Genomic DNA, 20,096 nt, shown 5'->3' on the forward strand with positions numbered 1-20,096 from the left:
AGCGGTGAGTGGTGATGACTATCTGCCTCACCATTAGATTTACACTGCAAACTTAGGGACGGCCAACGTAGACAGCCCTCGTGTCGCTTTGCATGAAATTCCAAAACACTCATAGAATTACTATTGATTAAAAATCATTTATATTAACAGCTTTTGATGTACAAAAAAGCCAGTGGGCGATCTTCAAATTAATGAAAAGATCAAAATGTTTGAAAGAACAGAAACTGATTGAACTCATTTCTCTGCTTCAGTGTTTCACTGTAATTTCATTTTTAAGGTGAATAGCAGGCTAAGTTGTCAAGAAAAGAAGCAGCCAGATAAGCTTTTTGGTAAATCTGTTTCCTCCTGGAAGACGAGAACTTCAGTGCATCAAATACGTATCGGACCTCCGCTCTCTTCTGCGAATAGTTTTCTTTACTACTACTACTCCCTCTGTTGATGGACCTTCATCAATTTTTATATGAAGTTTTGTTGGATCCATACGGAGGTATATGCAAAAGTTGCGGTTTCATATTTGGTGATTTGCAGATTTTATGGTCGTTTTTGGAAAAGTAACTTTTCATGTCCTAAAATAATCTTTCACTAATCAAGAATTTACATAACTTCAGTCCATGGGTCCGGTACTCCAACTTAGGTTTAATAAATTAAAGCTTATAGAATGTAATAATTTTTTTAAAAATTCTTTTAAATATTTAAGTTGTTGAAATCAAGGTTGAGATAACATTTACTTTGAACTTGTCGTTGGTAAACTTGAGGCATTATAACCCTAAATATCAGGGTTAAATCTTTTCAATCAGTGAACACAGTTGATTTGATTCTTAGAAGTCATCAGAGAAAGTAGCTTTTAGTTTACCGGTTTATTACCTCTCATACGTTTTAAACAAGTAAAGTATGTAAATATTACTTCTATTGTAAATTCAGAGATGTCAAAAATCATAAGATTTTTGTCATACACATAATTTTGTAAAGAATAATGTAAACAGCAATTTTACAATAAAATGAAGTTTCTTTGTTCTAATGGTATTGATAATTGTTTGGATTTTGTTACAATTCCAATCTTACTAGCAACACCTAACTTTAACTGTTTCAAGAAGAATTAGTGTAACTCAAACATTTGAATATCTTAGTCAATCTAATTCTAGAATATAAAAGAACAGTCAAAGACACTCAAAGCTCTTCTATCAATCCTGTTATTGACAACAAACACATGAATATATTAACAGATATTATTTTCGAAGAAATACTGCCAACAGTCAGTGTGCTATCAGTTTTGAGTGGATCTCCAACACCATTGGCTCAGATGTAGCTCACACTGTGGTACGCCAACATATTTACTTCGTGTTGATTGTGGTACCGTTTTCCTTTCTGAGTAAATATCACTGTTAAGGTATGATACGGTTGTGTGTATCTTTTCCACAATTCAAAATGCAAAGTGGTCGATCGCAAGCTTGAGCTTTGACCTGTCTGTACACAAGGTATGGTTAAAGAGTTCAGGCACGAATAGCTACACCTAATTTTTAGCTTCTAAAAACGGTCGGTATCACTTGTCGTGCAGTGACACATAATAGACTAGAGTAAATTTGTTTACCTTTTTTACAACTGAAAATGTAAAGTGGCAGGTCGCGAGCTCGAGCCTTGACCTTACTGTCTGCACACGAGCTTCCTTATCACTATGTCATGCTCGGCCCTCTATATGCTCCTGTTTTATATCTTGAGATCTGGAAGTGTTAACAACGTTCTCTTCTCACAATGCTACTGAAATACAGAAACTACTCAAATCACAAACAGTTGGTAACCGTACTTAAATGAGCAATTTACCGTTGAAACGAAATTTACCACAGATAATACAAAAATGGCACAAATGTGTTGTACAATACTCTAGGTTGTGTTTGTTTTTATACTACCTTAAGTTGTCAATATATGATTGTAAAATATTGTTCCATGTTATCTGAATTACGTCACACAATACAGCGACTGTTGTTTGATTTTGGTTTACCATCACATTTTTCAAATAAACTCAAAGAGCCCTTAAAACACTTATACATTAACTTCAAACAGGACAAGCCAGGACTTTATTTTTTGCATCTCCATCTTTTAGATGAATCCGTACCTAACAGGTCTTATTCCTGAAGAAATACCTGTCAACAAAAGATCTTCAACACCACTGGTTGAGATGTAGCCCAAACTATGGTGCACCAGCATGTTTACATCGTCTTGATTGTGGTACCGTTTTCCTTTCTGAGAAAAATATCGGTGATTGGTGACAAATAATTTGAATTTAGACAAGATCTGTAAAGCGTACACTCATCCAGTGAATTGAAGTTTGATCCACATTTGAGTTTCTGATTTAGATATCCGTCTTAAACAGTGGACTAGTTGGTTGAAGCCACTTATAGTAAATGTATAATCCAACTTTTCTGGAGGCAATATTTAAATGTATACTTACGATTATCAGTCAGTGGCCAATACTTACTGAATTCTAGTATATCATGTAAGAAAAACAAACATATCCTGAGTTAGTTAACATCACCTAAAGTTTTGGACTTTCTACTGTAACCTCTTCAATTAACATCAACCCTACTTTCACATACCCTATTCAGAGTTTCCATACAACTCTTATTAAATCATGAAATTCTGTCTTAGTTTCGTCAACCAAATCTTTGATCTTTGCACGTTTGTCGTGAGACATTTCAATCCTAGAACCTTGAATGTATTTAGTACGCTACTGCTAGGAAAAGCATGATTGTACTTTTATATTAATTTGTCATGGCACTGGCTGGCTGGTTGGATGATAGCCAATCACAGCATAAGTTATTCATATATGTGACTGGACTACTAAGACTGGTAGCAATCCCCTAATATTTGTATTTTATACCAATTTTATTCACCGTTTCCATATTTTTTATAAAAGAACTGAGATGTTCAGGATTTACTTCCTTTAGAGTGATTACGACTGGAAGGTTGTTAGGAAAAAGAGTTAGGCATAACTATATCTGATAATAATTATACATCTTTATAAGGAAGGTAAAAGCAAGTGCGAGTGTTACAAAATTATATTTAACATAAGCTACCCACAAATAAACAAGTACCTTAAACTAAAGCTTCAAAGCTAAGAATAACATCATTTTTCTAGGTTTAACTTTCAATGTCTGATACAAAGATTAAACTCCTGTTTATTCAACCAGCACAACCACAGAACATGATAACGACAAACCAAGAGTCTTCCCTGTAAGTTCTATTTGTGTGAAATAAGACAAACAAGAATAAATCAGAAGTTAAAATATATCCAGGATATAAAAATAAGATTATATAAGTGTGCCAAAGAAGTCTTGATGTCAATGTTTATTTAGTCATTTATATGAGTTCTAAAAAATCAACATGTTTACATTTCAATTTTTTTTAAATAATAAAAATATTTAACAGTTAGTAATGATGAGATACTTTCAACTTATAGTTGAAAAATAACTTAAGGTATTTTGTAGCCCTATGAAAGTTTCAGAAGTAAGAACTGAGTTTATATCACTTTAGTCAAACAATTCTGAAAAAACATCGATTATTTCGGACAGTAACTGTGACAGTGACTTAAACACCAGAAGTGGAGGCAAATATCTGATAAATCACAAGATAAAGAAATATATCTACTGCCAATAGACAAATTTAGCTTCTGAAATAAATAATAAATGTAGTGAAGAAGTTAAACAGTGAATATATTATTACAAAATTTTAAAATATAAACTAGGCCTAAAACTTGTGATTCACATACAAAATGTTTTTCTTTGTTTCTAGTATTTATTTACATTTGAAGGTAAAAAGCTGATAAAATGTAAAGGCAGTGCAGTGTATTTAAAGTAATTAAAACAGTTAAGTGACTTGTCTAAACTAATCTCACGTATGGGGTTGGTTTTGTAGAATTATAGGCGAATCTGATGGCCGGTACGGGCGTTTCAATGACTGTGAGATTAAACTTATTCTATAATACGTAATAATACGCTTAGTATACGAAGAACTTTGAACCGAATGGTTAATAAAAAAATTGATAAACCGAGCGACTTGTCCACTAAGAGACATCAGGTTTAGCTCTCAGTTCAAAACAACGGTGTTTGAGATATGGTTTTCAGAGATGACAGTTCTATTCCCCGAATACCCTTCTTTTTCCACACTATCTACACCCAGCCCTTCCTCAGGCATATGGTTACGTCGTGCGTCTCATAATTTGATTCTTCCATAGTTTAATGAAGTTAAAAAAAACTTCCCACATATGCACACACATTGCCCTTTTAATTATATACTGCAACAAAGACACGTGAACATTGACCCTCAAATTTACAGTTTGGAAGCTAACTACTGAAAATCATTCTGGCCCACAGAGATTAATAAGACACATACATATGGCAACAATGTACTGCATGGATTAATAAGACAAATACATATGGCAACAATGTGATATAGCGATTAGTAAGACACAAATATGGCAACAATGTACTACATGGATTAATAAGACACATACATATTACAACAACATACTACAACGATTAGAAACACACGAATATACATGACAACAACGTATTTCAGTGATTAGTTAAAATACATACATATGGCAACAATACACTACAGAAAGTATTGAGACCATACATATGGTAACATGTGATACGGATTAATAAGGTACATTCATGTACTATAGGGATTGTTTTTAGCAATATAACAAAAATCATTGAATTAGTTACAGATTTGTCTTGTCCTGATTCATTTCTATATTTTTCTTCATCTTTTCCAGTAACTGTTTTGTTATTATTTGAAGGAAAGTAAGATAAACTACGTTTTATCACCTATTTATGCGTTTACAAACCCTTGAGACTCTATAGAATAAACATTATATTGGGACAAGAAAGTATTTTATTTCTTACCATAGAAATATTAGTATTCGAAAGCCGTTGATTTTACACAACGATGGGAAATATTTTTTTCTACATGACCATTATCGCAGGAAAACAGAAACTTGGGGATATACTTATTCTAATAATATCTCTGCAAATTAAGTCAAGGACAACAGTTATAGGTTTTGTTTTTGATTTTACACAAGGCACAATACAATCTGTTAGAGATTAAATATGAAAAAACAAAACAGTTTATGAAGAGGACTTATCCTCTGGTTTTGTTATTAACACATTTGTAGAAGATATTCTGTTCGAAAGAAAAAATAAATTGTTTATGAAAGCGAGCTGTCTTTGTTTCAAGTTAAGTACAAAGCTACACAACGGGCTATCTGTGCTCTGCCCACCACGGGTATTGGAACCCATATTCCAACGTTGTAAATCCGCAGACATACTGCTGTGCCACAGGAGGGGAGCTGTTTTTGTTAAATTTGGCTAATTTGTAATTTGTGTGTTGTTAAGCACAAAGCTACACAATGGGCTATGTACACAACGAGTATTTAAGCCCCCAGGTTTACCAGTAAACAGCTATTGGGGCTACTAAAATCACTGATTTTTGTAGTGATATTTATATTACTCTATTACAATGCACATCATGCTAAAAGCAGATCCTATTCGATGTATATTCTAGGGATTTGCATATATGTATTCAGTGCCTAATCATATAACCATAATTTAATTTGAAATTCGTACTTTTATTTTCCTTTTATTTCAATTTACGTACCCCTGTGTTTCTAATACAAGTTCAATTCACTCACCCCTATGTTTTTAATACAAGTTCAATTCACTTACCCCTGTGTTTCTAATATAAGTTATATTGTACTGAATATACTCTATTAGTAAGCTACATACACTGCCAGATATAAAGATAAAGAAAACACCAATAAATTATAGTTTTCTATGACATTAAAATGTGTCTGATAATTTTTAAAAAATCTTTACTAGACCTATACGGGTTTACAGTAAGAATACTGTAACAACTTCAGTGCCGTCTTCTGTTGACAATGGTAACTGTCTTTTAATACCACACCTCTCTAGCTCGGCTAGACATTCAACATTCAAAACCTATTTATGTGATACCAACTTATGATACTGGGTATATTAGAACAATACTGAAAAAAAAATTGCAACCATTTTTATTTATTGTCATTAAATAGAAATATACTTATTAATATATTGTGAGTTAGCTAAGTTTTTAACTAACAAAAAGGCCCGTGGATTGACTTTCTGCACTTGTTCGTTCTATTTTTACAATATTTATCACACCGGCGTAGTGAAGTCGGATAAAACAATAATTAGAAAGTTGGTGATATAAGAGAATGCCGGGAGCTTCAACATACATTAAACTAAGCGACAAGCTATAGTCGTAACGTATTGATTCATTTCATAACTAGCTTGCTTTTCATCATAAGAATCTGTATGTAATAGTTGTTTTATAAAAGTTTACCACAACTTACTCACAAAATTTACAAATTTTACTTACACCAATTTTCCGGTATGGCCGGATGGTTAAGATACTAGACTCGTAATCCGAGGATCGCGGGTTCGAATTCTCGTCGCACCAAACATGTTCGCCCTTTCAGCTGTGGGGGCGTTATAATGTTACGGTCAATCCCACTATTCGTTGGTAAAAGAGTAACCCGAGAGTTGGCGGTGGGTGGTGATAACTAGCTGCCTTCCCTTTAGTCTTCCACTGCTAAATTAGGGATGGCTAGCGCAGATAGCCCGCGTGTAGCTTTGCGCGAAATTCAAACCAAACCTTCCACCAATTACGTAGTGCTGCAGATGGCCAACTTCAACACCGAGGTAACATAGAAGCAACAGGCGCCGTTAAAATTAAGACGTGCTAGTCTCTTTAGAGTTGAAACAAACACTGTGAAAAAAGAGAAACAATACAACAAATAATAGGAATGAAACGAAAGAATTTCACAAAAAGTAAAAACTGAAACCAAATTCTTTTATCGTGAAAGTGATGTCTGTGACGTTTCTCTGGAGAATTGAAACGTAAAATAGATTGGGTATGGTAGATTTTAATATTTTACAAACCCCCTTGTCGCATTCCTGGTGGTAAACTTTAATGGCTTTGTTTCTACGTTGTTTGTTGAGATATCTGTGAAATCAAATAATATATATTTACTTATCTTACGATGGAAATGGTCATATATCTGTCTCTATATATATACACACACATATATATATAACATAGAACTTTATTTAAACAAAATTTCTCTTGTGTTTTTGCACATGTAAATAAAATTAATATTTACTCAGAATATCTGTAAATGGGATTTTGTCCTCATGGGTGTATAGTAAATACAGATTTTTTTATAATCTTGTTAAGCGAACAGTGGACCAGGATAGTCCGTATATTATTGTTTATTTATCGTTCGCTTATAAAGAGACTTGGTGAATTTCATGTCTTTAAGAAGGGGAACTGAAAAATATTAGATAACGTTTACATTAAATGCTCAGTTGCTATTTTTTTTATAAGTTGAGTGTTTGAAAAGTTTAAAACTATAACTTTTGCTAAGACTCGAGATTACTAGTACTATCTTATATTTATATAAGGGTAAAATTAAATAATATTGTTAGAAATTAATAAGTTTCTCCTTCGAAACCTTGAACGCTTGGTCAATATATTGTTTATTAAAATGTACTAGTGAAGTTCATTTGATGTCAGGCCATCTAAAAATAATTAAAAATTTCTGAAATGTAGAATAGAAATGTAGATAGGTATTCGGACTTATAGATACAATATAAATTTCTACTATATAGGTCCTCCATATAAAAATATTTACCGCATTGGTCTTCCACATATAAATATTTACTATATAAGTCCTCCACATATAAATATTTACTGTATAGGTCCTCCATATAATTTCCACATAATGCTCGTATTTTTTATTATTTATTTATTTCTCTACAAAACTTAAAGCAGATGTTTTACTTAAGAAATTTGATGATTTCTTTGTTTTGTCTGTGATGAAACTCGTCTGGTGTTCTCATGAGATGATAATTATAAAACAGAAACCACTGTTTCTAAAAGCTTTTAAATATCATATTTTAAAGAGATGGAAAAGTTTATTACTTTAAGCGTGAAATTATCCTTAGAGTTATAGAATGTTTGGCAATAATCGCTTATCTACATGTACTATACTCTGAATACTGTTGTATAGATCACGTGCTCGTGCAGAATCAGTCTGTAAAACACTTTTAGATTAATCACTTTTTACTTTACGCCCTGCTCCCCTCACAACAAACAGGTTTGACATCTCCCTTAACAACAAATTGTCTGTTAAAGAAACTCAAGTTACAGAATTACCCGGAGACTAATGTTAGACAATTTCTAGGAACACTAAAAACAAGTGCACAATGCAATATGTTAACATCAAGTTTGCAACTTTGATTTTCACATCTAGAATAGATAATTCATTTATAACTCACCGTAAAAAAAAAAACTTTCTTTCACGGACCTTGATTATTACTGGTTTATATATGAATGTAAAGAAGCAGCGTTTCACACTGGTTGATCATAATTCATTTATAAGTTTGACGTTTGAAAAGCACGCAAAGTCATTCAAACAAACAATATACGTGGGCTTCTAGCAGGCTAACGTCGTATCTCTATTCTTTGTTTCAAAAATTAAATAGAAATTAATTTACATTAGCTGCATTACACTGTTTTTCTACTAAGTAAACCTGTAGTATTACAAGAGAAAAGTGAGGGTAAGAGGCAATTATAAGACGTAGTACCTTAATTTGATGAATAAACAAAGTAACAATCTTTTCTCTTTTAAGTAAAACTAGAAAAGCTATAATGTTATAATATCATTAAAGAACAGCACATAACATCTTGACTAGAATCACATAGTAATTAGTGTTTTGTAAGTGTAGTGGTGTGTAATTTTTTACTAGGTTAGAAAGCCCAAGATTCACTCTTTATCTTACATAGATACAATCTTAAAACGTCGAGTAAATTTCAAATGAATTAACTTTGTATAGTTATTTGTTTTGACCAAGAATCTTTGTCCTGTATAATCAATCGTACGTACCAGGAACCTTTATTCTGTATAGTCATTTGTATGAAACAGGAATCTTATTCCTGTATTGTCATTTATATGTACCAAGAATCTGTTCAACTGTTACCTAATGTAACATATCCTCACACACACTGGGTACAGGAGAACCATCAGCAGTATCAACATCAAATATTCCAGTGCGATTACGTTCTAAAAAAATAATTTCACCTGTTTCAGCCTCTTCCCGCGATCTACCAGACATTTAAAATGAAAACCATGTTCATCATGACCCCTATAACAAATTAAATATTCTTCGCCAATTGAATATATTTCACTGTACCTGTCTTACTACATATTCTACAGACTGGTTAGAAAGAGTTGTATCAAATTTAATATTCTCACTATACTTGTCTGACAACACATTCTACAGACAGGTCAGAAAGATTTGTATCATATCTAATTTTCTCATTGTACCTGTCTGACTACACATTCTACGAACAGGTCAGAAAGAGTTGTATCAAATTTAATATTCTCACTATACTTGTCTGACAACACATTCTACAGACAGGTAAGAAAGATTTGTATCATATCTAATTTTCTCATTGTACCTGTCTGACTACACATTCTACGAACAGGTCAGAAAGAGTTGTATCAAATTTAATATTCTCACTATACTTGTCTGACAACACATTCTACAGACAGGTCAGAAAGATTTGTATCATATCTAATTTTCTCATTGTACCTGTCTGACTACACATTCTACGAACAGGTCAGAAAGAGTTGTATCAAATTTAATATTCTCACTATACTTGTCTGACAACACATTCTACAGACAGGTAAGAAAGATTTGTATCAAATCTAATTTTCTCATTGTACCTGTCTGACTACACATTCTACGAACAGGTCAGAAAGAGTTGTATCAAATTTAATATTCTCACTATACTTGTCTGACTACACATTCTACAGACAGGTCAGAAAGATTTGTATCATATCTAATTTTCTCATTGTACTTGTCTGACTACACATTCTACAGACATGTTGGAAAGAGTTGTATCAAATCTCCTTTTCCTCCTATCTGCCATAAACGTTTTCAAGCCTGCTACTACTATTTTTTCTTTTCCTGATGTGTTCATATAATGTGCATTAAAGCCTAGGCCTAAATAGGCACCATTAGGACTTTCCTTCGAAACAAGAACAATATTGACTGAATAATGTAGATAGCTGAAGATAGAAGCTGTACGAAAGGAAATCATTATACGTTTGAGAGATTAGTACAAAATAAAATAAGATACTTAAATCAGTTTGATACAACGCCCCTGTTCAGTGTCAGGGATTTGAGCCCGCGACCCTACGATTAAGAATTCAGGTCCTAACGACCTTCTTTCCACTTTGGTTTATCATTACTTTATAGTTCACTTTCACATGAAGCAGGTACTTATGTTCATTTCAGTAATTTTAATAACTATTTTGGTACAAAGGTACGAATAGTTTGAAACTGTAAATTGTAATATAAATATTGTTTCGCAATTTTAGATGTAGTAAAAAAACTGTCATCATAAAATTGACCATACAAGCGAAATATTATTTTCACCTATATAAACCGTTTTAAAATACTTTATGGAAAAACAACAGCAAGTCTTCATGCCTGGCGTACCCAACGTAACAGGCATACAAAGCAAAATCGAATACGGCCTAGACATAAGAAACCAATCATTGGCAAATATTATTTCACAAATACGTAACTATCTGTCACTTTGCGTTTGAACGATGTAAGTTAATTTCACTCAAATGTATTCAATTTTTTTATTCACGTGGGAATATAAAAATGATTTCACTTTTGTTCCCTTACAGAAAAAGTTCGTCGGACATCAAAAGCAGTTATCTTATTTTTCATATTTAACTGTTCGTAATCAATAGAAAGTGTTTCGTGCACAGGAATATCTCAGCCTGTCACTTTACTTACATTTGCGTCGTTCTTCTAAGGTTTTAATGAATACCCATGGGAATGTTTTTTTCTTTCTACTTACACAAAGAAACGATTCACGATAAAATTAGATTAGAGTATTTTAAAGCCAAAATGCAGAAAAAACGCGATCTCGTTATTTAGCTTGCACATAATTTGCATATTAAAATTTGTAAAATAATTTGATATTCGTTGGTCTGTGACGTTTGCCTTTTATTGCAATTATTCCACTAAATGTGTTAACGTCAAAACTAAGACCATGTTAACTAAATGAATACGAATATTTGAAAAGCTAAAGTAAACATTGTATGCAAAAATGATTAATGTATTTGTATTTCAGAATCGTTTTATCGTGGTATAAGTATATATATATATATATATTGAAAATTAATTTTTTAATATCTCATTTAGTACAAAGCAGTAGCTCTTATTTTAATTCAAATTTGTATATCATGAAAGTGTTCTCAACAAATCAGTACACATTTTGTTTGTTTCAGTTCTCGTCCATAGCTATACAATAGGCCAATGTTTCACATCGACTACCTTCATTTCGAACTAACCGACGAGAAGGAAGACAAGAATTCCATGGTAGTACTGAAAACTCTTCAACAATTATTTGAACCACAAAAGATAGCGCGGAGCGCGTTTACACAGCAACGGCTGCGAACCCTATATCTTAATATGTCACATTAACCACTAGTTCATATGTGACCAAATAAAGCTAATAATAACTTCCAAACATTATTACAGAAGGATAACTGCAACAACGAAATTATTGCGTTATCGTAGAGAAAAGACAAAATAATCTTACCAATACCAACACCCAAACGTTACTATAGATATAACAATAAAATTAGAAATTTACCAAATATCTATAGACATAACACCAAAATCCAAAGTTTATGCAAGAGATAACACTATGTAAAAAAAATTTTACTTTTTCTTGTTCCTGAGCAGAAAGTGTTATTTCCCATTTGTTTACGTCTAAAGTAAATAAAAAAGACCTATTTTTCTCTTCAAACTTTGCTTTTGTGATAATGAAATTTTCAAATTTACCTATTTTCCAGAACATTCCAGACAGATTCACGGCCTGGCATGGCCTAGCGCGTAAGGCGCGCGACTCCTAATTCGCGGGTTCGCGCCCGCGTCGCGCTAAACATGCTCGCCCTCCCAGCCGTGGGGGTGTATAATGTGTCGGTCAATCCCACTATTCGTTGGTAAAAGAGTAGCCCAAGAGTTGGCGGTGGGTGGTGATGACTAGCTGCCTTCCCTCTAGTCTTACACTGCTAAATTAGGGACGGCTAGCACAGATAGCCCTCGAGTAGCTTTGTGCGAAATTCCAAAAAACAAACAAACAAACAAACAAACCAGACAGATTCAGGGCTGAGTAGCTGATAGAGAATTTTCTCGAACTTAAAAGAATTTTCAAAAACTTTCTCAAATGTTGTAGAACTTACGAGAATTTTCAAGAACATTTTAGAATATTCTAGAGCTTTCCATAGTAATATATATATAGAGGCTCACCACTCATCACTTCAGTTTAGTTCCAGCTGCATAAGTAACCACATAGACCTGTCTGATTTTATCAGAGATGGCATCAAGATGCTGCAAGCATTATTCAGACGCATTCTACTATGTATGTGGCCAGTTTATCAAGACAAGAGCGAAAAAGTGCTCCGAGACAGCATGTGCTAAAATGTGTGAAGCGTACAAGGCATATTTCAACATGCGTGTCGGGGATCATGACAAACCCTGGGTATCTCATTTTACCTGCGACCATTGCAAAAAAACTCTAGAAGGTAAGAAGGACAGTGTTTGCTTGTTTTAATAGTAAGATTTTATATTATACAAATTTTAGACCTTTTAAAATTTAAATATCTTTCATTTTTAACTTTCTAATAGTATATAAAAAATATCACATTTAAAATATTTTGCATGAACCTCTTACACATTAGTTGTGGATGAAATAAATTTATTCTTCATAGTAACAATTTTATTTTGCTCTTTTGCAGGATGGTACAGAGGGGAAAAGAGAGTCATGAAGTTCACTATTTCAAGAATTTGATGTGAACCCACTGACTACTCAAGCAATTGTTACTTCTGCATGGTGGACCCTTCCAAATGTTGAGCTGGCAAGAATGCATCTACTATCATGTATCAGGGCCTTACATCATCCATCACCCCAGTGCCACACTTCCCTGAGCTCTCTGTACCCATTCCGCCAGAGAGAAAGCAGCCATCCTTAGAAGAGAGCAGCAAATCAGAACAGGAGATAGACGTTGAAGATCCAGATTACAATTTCAGAGATGCAGGTAGTGAGAGAAACCCATACTACCCCAACCAAAGAGACCTCAATGACTTGGTCAAAAATCTTGGTCTAACAAAGTAGAATGCTGATACTGTATTTGGGGTCTGATACCTGAAAGTGATTTACAGTGCAGTCGCAGATTTCGAAAATCTACTCACTTCTAAAATTTTTGTTCATTTTTGTATAACTTTACTATAAATACATGTAAATTTTGATTCATATGTTGTTTTATTCAGACCTTATGTAAATGAAAATGTGCAAATTTGCTAGGTTTTACATAGAAAATTAAGAAAGGTTAATTTCTAAATTACATTATTCACATCACAAAAACAAGGTTTTAGGGAATAACGGCCATTTTCTGTACTTTCACAGCATAAGCAATAAGGAAATAACACGTACAATCCAGGAACAAAATTTGTGTTACATAGTGTAACATCATCCGAACGTTACTACTTGGATAAAGACATTCGATACTACAGAGGTAACAACAACATCCCAATGTTAACACAGAATTAACAAGCACAGAAATATTACAAGATATGAAAATTGTACAGAAACATCGAAAGACCTGAATAGTACACAATAAATACATTTTGTCAGTTATTTATTCAATGTCTTCTTTAACAACCTTACAGATATTTGAATATTTCTTCTCAGAACAAAAAAAAAAAAGAGACGCTGTTTAACAAAATAGAAGATATGTAAAAATACCAATAACAAATAAGAACAAAAATAAAACGTTTAACGAGAGAGATCCTGAGCTTAACATGTTATTGTAGTAAAAGAAAATGTGACAAAAAAGGTAAGTCTGTCATGGAAGTTAGATCAGCTCTCCTGAAATATTTTATTTGATCATGTAATGTGGTCTTCGATTTAGTTTATCCGCTTCCTACCTCGTTTAAGAGGATCACGCAAGCGCATCACCCCCGTATGTCAGAAAGAATGCTGATTAAAGAAGTAGGCGGCTCCCACGGATTAGTATGAGAGTGTTCAAGTGAGTTCCTTCAGTGACGAAGAAGACAGAGAAGAGAAGCGTCCTCTTCGCTCCGATAGATCCATTCGAATGTTCCAGTTCCACATCTGATATCTTCAAAATTGGTACGTGAATTTTACTCTAAGATTTTTCACACTGGCTGCATTTTCCTATTTTCACTCTAATAGATCCACAACACTTCAATACTTTGAAACAAAATAACTAGTAGCCATAACAGGTTCTTACTTCCATCTTTTTTCATAAATATTTGGAGTTTGATATTTTGTTAACCAAACATACAACTTAATATAAAATTTTAAAATCGATTTGTGGTTTCATTTTTCATTTATTTAGTTAAAAAAATCTCTTCACGTCATGCTTAACAATCCCATTTATATTTGTAGTATTATACTGTTCAATATAAAATAATCGAAAACACGCTACATAAGGTAGTGCATTTCATATTCATTTTAACTTTGTAGTGTACAACATTCCATTAAAGAACAGTTCAACCTTCAGTTTTAGTTTTATAATCTAAAACTTTAAATTAAGGCACAAGTTTTCTTGTACTCAACAATCAGTCAAACATTTCCATCTTCAGTTATGGTTTCTTTGTTTTCGACATTGGGTTACCTCAGCGTGGAATCTCAAAGAGAAACTAACCGACTTAGTGCAGGTAATCTAAGTTAAATTCATTAAGTTCAAGGGGTTATAAGAGATTAGAACATCAAGCTACTAGGTTTTACTTTAAGAAACTGTGAATTCATTTATAACGAAACTAACTAGTGTTTGTAGGCTGTATGTTTGTTCATTGTAGATTTACATGATTTCATCACCTAACGGAAACTCCAGCGTTTTCAAAAGATTCTAAACTAAACTTGCATACAGACAGAAGTTAACAAACTTGTAATTTGTTGAGAAGAAACGTTCTCTTTGTTTACACTCAAACAAACACATGAGTACTACTACATTCACGGATACCACATGCACAGCAAAATAATCCACATCTTCAGGAAATCAGTTCATCAATAAACATGCAGTAATCGTGCTGTGCGGAGCAGAACAACATCAAACAACACTTATACTGTTGACATTTCTTCCAAATAAGCCCAATAAATTTCAAAGAACACAGAATATATATAACTCACCTCAACATAGAGAATGATATTGACATTATTATAATACTAGAACCAACACTGTAAATAATGAACTATTGTACTAAAATGAATCCCTACTCAAGTTCACAAAATAGTGGAGCAGAGATTCATTAAGAAGACCGCGCTGCACTCTAACCTTTTGAAAGCGAGCTCAATCGAAACAAAACATTATTGTTTGATTTACTGAGATGTTTGTTTCTGATACTCTCACAAAACTACACAAGGACTATCTGCACTAACCGTTCCTAATTTTGAGCTGATAGACAATAAGGGAGGCAGCTAGTCAACAGCACCCACCGCCAGCTATTGAGCTACTCTAATCAAATAGTGCGATTTGGCCGTTAATCCTATAACGTTCTCACGGAATGCAATCTTATAGCAACGAGACAGGAACCACGGACTCTCGGAATCACAGTCTGGCATTTATCCACCAAGTAACTGAAGTTGCAGTTCATTGAGTTTAATGTATATCTTGAATTTAAAATAATTAACAGTTTTAGTCATAATTCATATTTGAATAACATAAAAGAAAGAAAATACTATACAATTAACTGTGCTTAAGTTGAGAGGCTTGACCTTGTAAGTTAATTACAATAAAAGGTCAAAAACTGATATAATTAAATAGTATAAAGTAGAAAATTTTAAATACATCAAAAGCTATTAACAACTCCATGTGTTGTTTCTTTCTTTTTCAGGTGTGGGGTATTCTGAGGATTAGACGAATATTAAATTTTTTATTCGTTACGCAATAATACTATAAACACCTGGATTAATTTCAGTGCAGTGGATTGTTTGTTTGTTTGTTTTAAATTTCGCGCAAAGCTTTTGCTAACCGTCATTTAATTAGCGGTATATAACTAGAGGAAAGGCTTTTAGTCATCACCACTCACCGCCAACTCTTAGGCTACTCTTTTACCAACCAATAGTGGGACTGACCGTTACATTATAACAGTTGAAAGGGCGAACATTTTTGGTGTGACTGGGATACGAACCCACACCCCTCGAATTACGAGTTGAGTGTCATAACCACCTGGCCATGCCATGACCCAGTGTTGGGGAATACATTAGAAACTTAACCTCATTTAATACGCTGGTAGAATACACGCTGAAACTTAATCTCACTTTATATGCAATGTAACAGTATGTCGGCAAAGCTTTACATCTAATTCACAGTAAATCCTCAACAATGAAAGAGAGAAAATCTGCCCTGGAAAAGTTAACTCTAACTGTTATATATCACAGTTCTATCAGAGAGATTTTCAATCTACGTAGAACCAAAGCACAACGTTTCAAAGAAATTTTCATTGTCCTTCATGAAAGAGAGAAACGCACACGACAGAGCGCAGGGCATTAACCAGTTCCTTGGAAGAACACGAATACAATTCAAAGCAAATACGATCATTTGAATAGAGAACCATCCGACGATAACAAAAAGCAAATGCTATGGAACTAAGTAAATCTCCTGTTACTAGCAATTGAAATTCACGAAAGCTAGCAAACCAGTGTCCTAGAAAGCATTAGAAGTCAAACAGCCAAGTCTCCCAGTATTACTCCAGCAAGCTTTTATATCTCTGATCAACTTAAATGTTGGAAGCAGATACCCAAGTTCAATGGAATATATCTAGGTATTTTGTCATAGATTGTGGTCTAATAGTAATAATAACTTCCGATTAGAGTAATATCAAAATTCAACCAGACAATTAATATCAATTATACCTACGTATCAAACACAATTTTTATCATTCACACCTAAATCATCCATGGCACACATACGTATGAGAGTTGTAATGGTGTAAGGGCACACCATACGTTTAGCGTTGTATAAAGATTGCTTTAAATAGTCATAACTCAGTTGAAAAACATTCTAAAGTCCGTTCTGCTTAGTAGCTGATCGACATTAATGTGTCGTGTCAAAATATTTAATGTCACTGCATACTACAGGAAGTAAATCTTATGTAAAGGATAATAACATTATTCTTAACATATTGATTATTTGGAAAGTTCTATTAAGCTACACAAGATTACTTGCGTTATGAAATGATATCCTAAAATGGCCAGCTCTAGTTAAATAGTAAGGATTAACTATCACTCTTATAACGCATCCCTGCCTCAAAATATGCGAATGATTTTATTTCTTTCTCGGTAACGTTACAAGAACTATAGTATTTCGCTTTTACAACCACGACTCGACCTTTAGATAGTCCTTTTGTTTCTGCGTTGTTACTCATGATCGATTAGTTTGTATTTAAGCAAAAATGGGCTTTTAACTCAATTTCCTGTTTATTATATACGTCAAGAGCGTGGCTGCGTTATGTAGTAACTTTTGGTACAATATTTACCGAAAAAGTAGATTGTGTGACATTTTGTATTTACAATTCATTGTTGTAATTTTCGATTTTTCCTTTTTCTAACAGTTTTTCAATTTCTTGTTGAAGTATTGGTTTTTCTTTTAATTGTTGTAACACTATTTTTACGTTTCCTGGTGTAACGTTCGTTTCACGTAAGTTGGAAATGCTATCCTACACAGCATATAAAAATAGTTTAGGTTTAGAAATTGGTAATTTCTCAAAGCATAAAGGATGAAACTAAATTTACGCTCTGTTTCTATAATATAATGTTCAAGAGAGACATTACAATAACTATTTTCATATGATCCGTAACAAACAATATTTGTTAGTGACAAAGAAAAAGAAAAACATAAAACACAGCGATTATCAGGAATGAATAACATTGTATGCATGTTCACCGACCAGACATAATGAGAAAAGACCAGTAAGCCAGTGTATTTTATATAAACTGTGGCAGACTAGAGCATTCATATAGATAAAGACGTATCGTGCAGGGTTCGTATGTAATGCTCTTTATGTAGAAACCGAGGGAAGTAAACAAACGAGAGTGAAGACGTTTATTAAAATTTACGATAAGCGTTGTTCTCTATAGCACATACAACCCTCGCTATTTTTATTACGAATATCTCGGGTCGATACACAAAGTCAGAACACGTGGTTACACAAATCACAGTATTTGAGAAACCTTTCCAAGAAAGATACCGAATTAATCCGAACAAAATAGTTACCACATGTGTTGGACTATTTCTCATTTCTGACTTCCTGATTTTCCACCTTTTCTAAGGCTGAGATTATTATAAAACCGTAATCACTGATTTTAATATACATTTATATTGAAAATCCATTTTACAATCACCATTATCGATATTTACAAGATCGTTATTATACTTATCCAACTTACTGCTTTTAGATGTGGAAGTTGAGATTTTTTATTACTGACTGGGCCTAAATAGTTACAAAAAAACACAAAAAAGGCCAGTGATAAATTTTATTAACAATACTATACTCTATGATATTTTTATAATTCAGTTTATATTTTATCAAAATGAAGTATCTTGGTGCGCATGATGACTTCCAATCACTGAAACACATTATAGTTAAAATATCTAATAGTTTAGGTTATTAACTTCTATTTGTTCTTTCAATTTGGTAGAAGTAAAACAGTAAAAATATTTTAGTACCAGCCAACAAGCTGTTTGTTGTTTATAAAAAAGCAATAGACCATTTACAGCATCAGTCAACAAGTTGTTTATTATTTAAAGAAATCAGAAACCACCAGTCAACAAGTTGCTTATTGTTTATACAAACCACTAGTCCGTTCACAATATTAGTCATCAAACTGTTTATTGTTTATAAAATTCACTTGTACTTTTACAGAACCAGTCAGCAAGTTGTTTATTGTTTATAAAATTCACTAGTACTTTTACAGCACCAGTCAATAAATTGTTTATTATTTATAAAAATCACTAGTCCTTCTACAGTACCAACCAACACGTTTATTGTTTAGGGAAGTCAATGGTTGTTTCTTTGTGCCAGGCAAATTTTCATAATTTACAAAGACTAACAGTACTCGTTTGGAAACTGAAGTTATTTCATAAGTACTTTGAAACAACTTACTAACATGTAATACTTGTGTTTTTGTGAGGTTGTCATCGTTTGGATGTTTGTTTGTTTTTCTACTTTCATAACAGGCTCATTTTCAAAGTAATTTTTCATTTCTAGTTTAATTCCAGATAAAGTTTATATGTGACTTTATAACTTGAACGATACCATATACTATTTACCCGTTTTTTAATAGTCAGTAATTTTAGTAATTCTTCATACTGAAATATCCTGTGGAGCAGAAATGCACAGGATCTTGCCACAGGTAACACAATGGACTTTGATTTTGTTTGTTTGTTTCTTTACTGTTCAATTTCGCCCAAAGCTATTCAAGGGGTGTCTAAACCATCCCTAATTCAGAAGTGATAGACCATATATAAAACAGTTAATCAATACCACCCACCGCCAATTCTTTGATTACTCTTTACTAAGGAATAGTGGGATTGACAGAAACTTTATAACTCGCCTACGGCTCCAAGGGTAAGCATGTTCGGTAGTTCAATTCGAATCTGTAGCCTATAGAGTACGAGTTGAATGCTTTAACCACCAGACCATAAAACGTCCAGAATTTCACTGTTAATCACAATAATCTATAAACGCACAGTTCATAAGAATAGTCAATCTATTCATATTTACACTGTTCAAAATCGCTTGCGGTAAATTACGTAATTACATTTCGCAAATAATGACACTAGCAACATTGTTGTCTTAAAAGAAAAAGTTTCTAGTTTTAAGTTTAAATACCGTAATAGGAGACAAAAATCACAACAATCTAATTAACAGAGTTAATGATGA

The 20,096-nt window shown here is 33.1% G+C and overlaps 1 pseudogene across 1 annotated transcript in view; it reads left to right on the forward strand.

Annotated features, from left to right (window-relative positions):
* Positions 1–14,209: 14,209 nt before the first annotated feature.
* LOC143255442 (sex peptide receptor pseudogene) overlaps positions 14,210–20,096 on the forward strand; it is a 69,706-nt pseudogene continuing 63,819 nt past the window's right edge. The window contains exon 1 of the transcript XR_013030657.1: positions 14,210–14,319. The product of XR_013030657.1 is annotated as a sex peptide receptor pseudogene (transcript). The remainder of the gene's footprint in view (positions 14,320–20,096) is intronic.

The sequence above is a fragment of the Tachypleus tridentatus genome, chromosome 7 (genome assembly GCF_004210375.1).
Source record: "Tachypleus tridentatus isolate NWPU-2018 chromosome 7, ASM421037v1, whole genome shotgun sequence".
Lineage (NCBI taxonomy): Eukaryota > Metazoa > Arthropoda > Merostomata > Xiphosura > Limulidae > Tachypleus > Tachypleus tridentatus.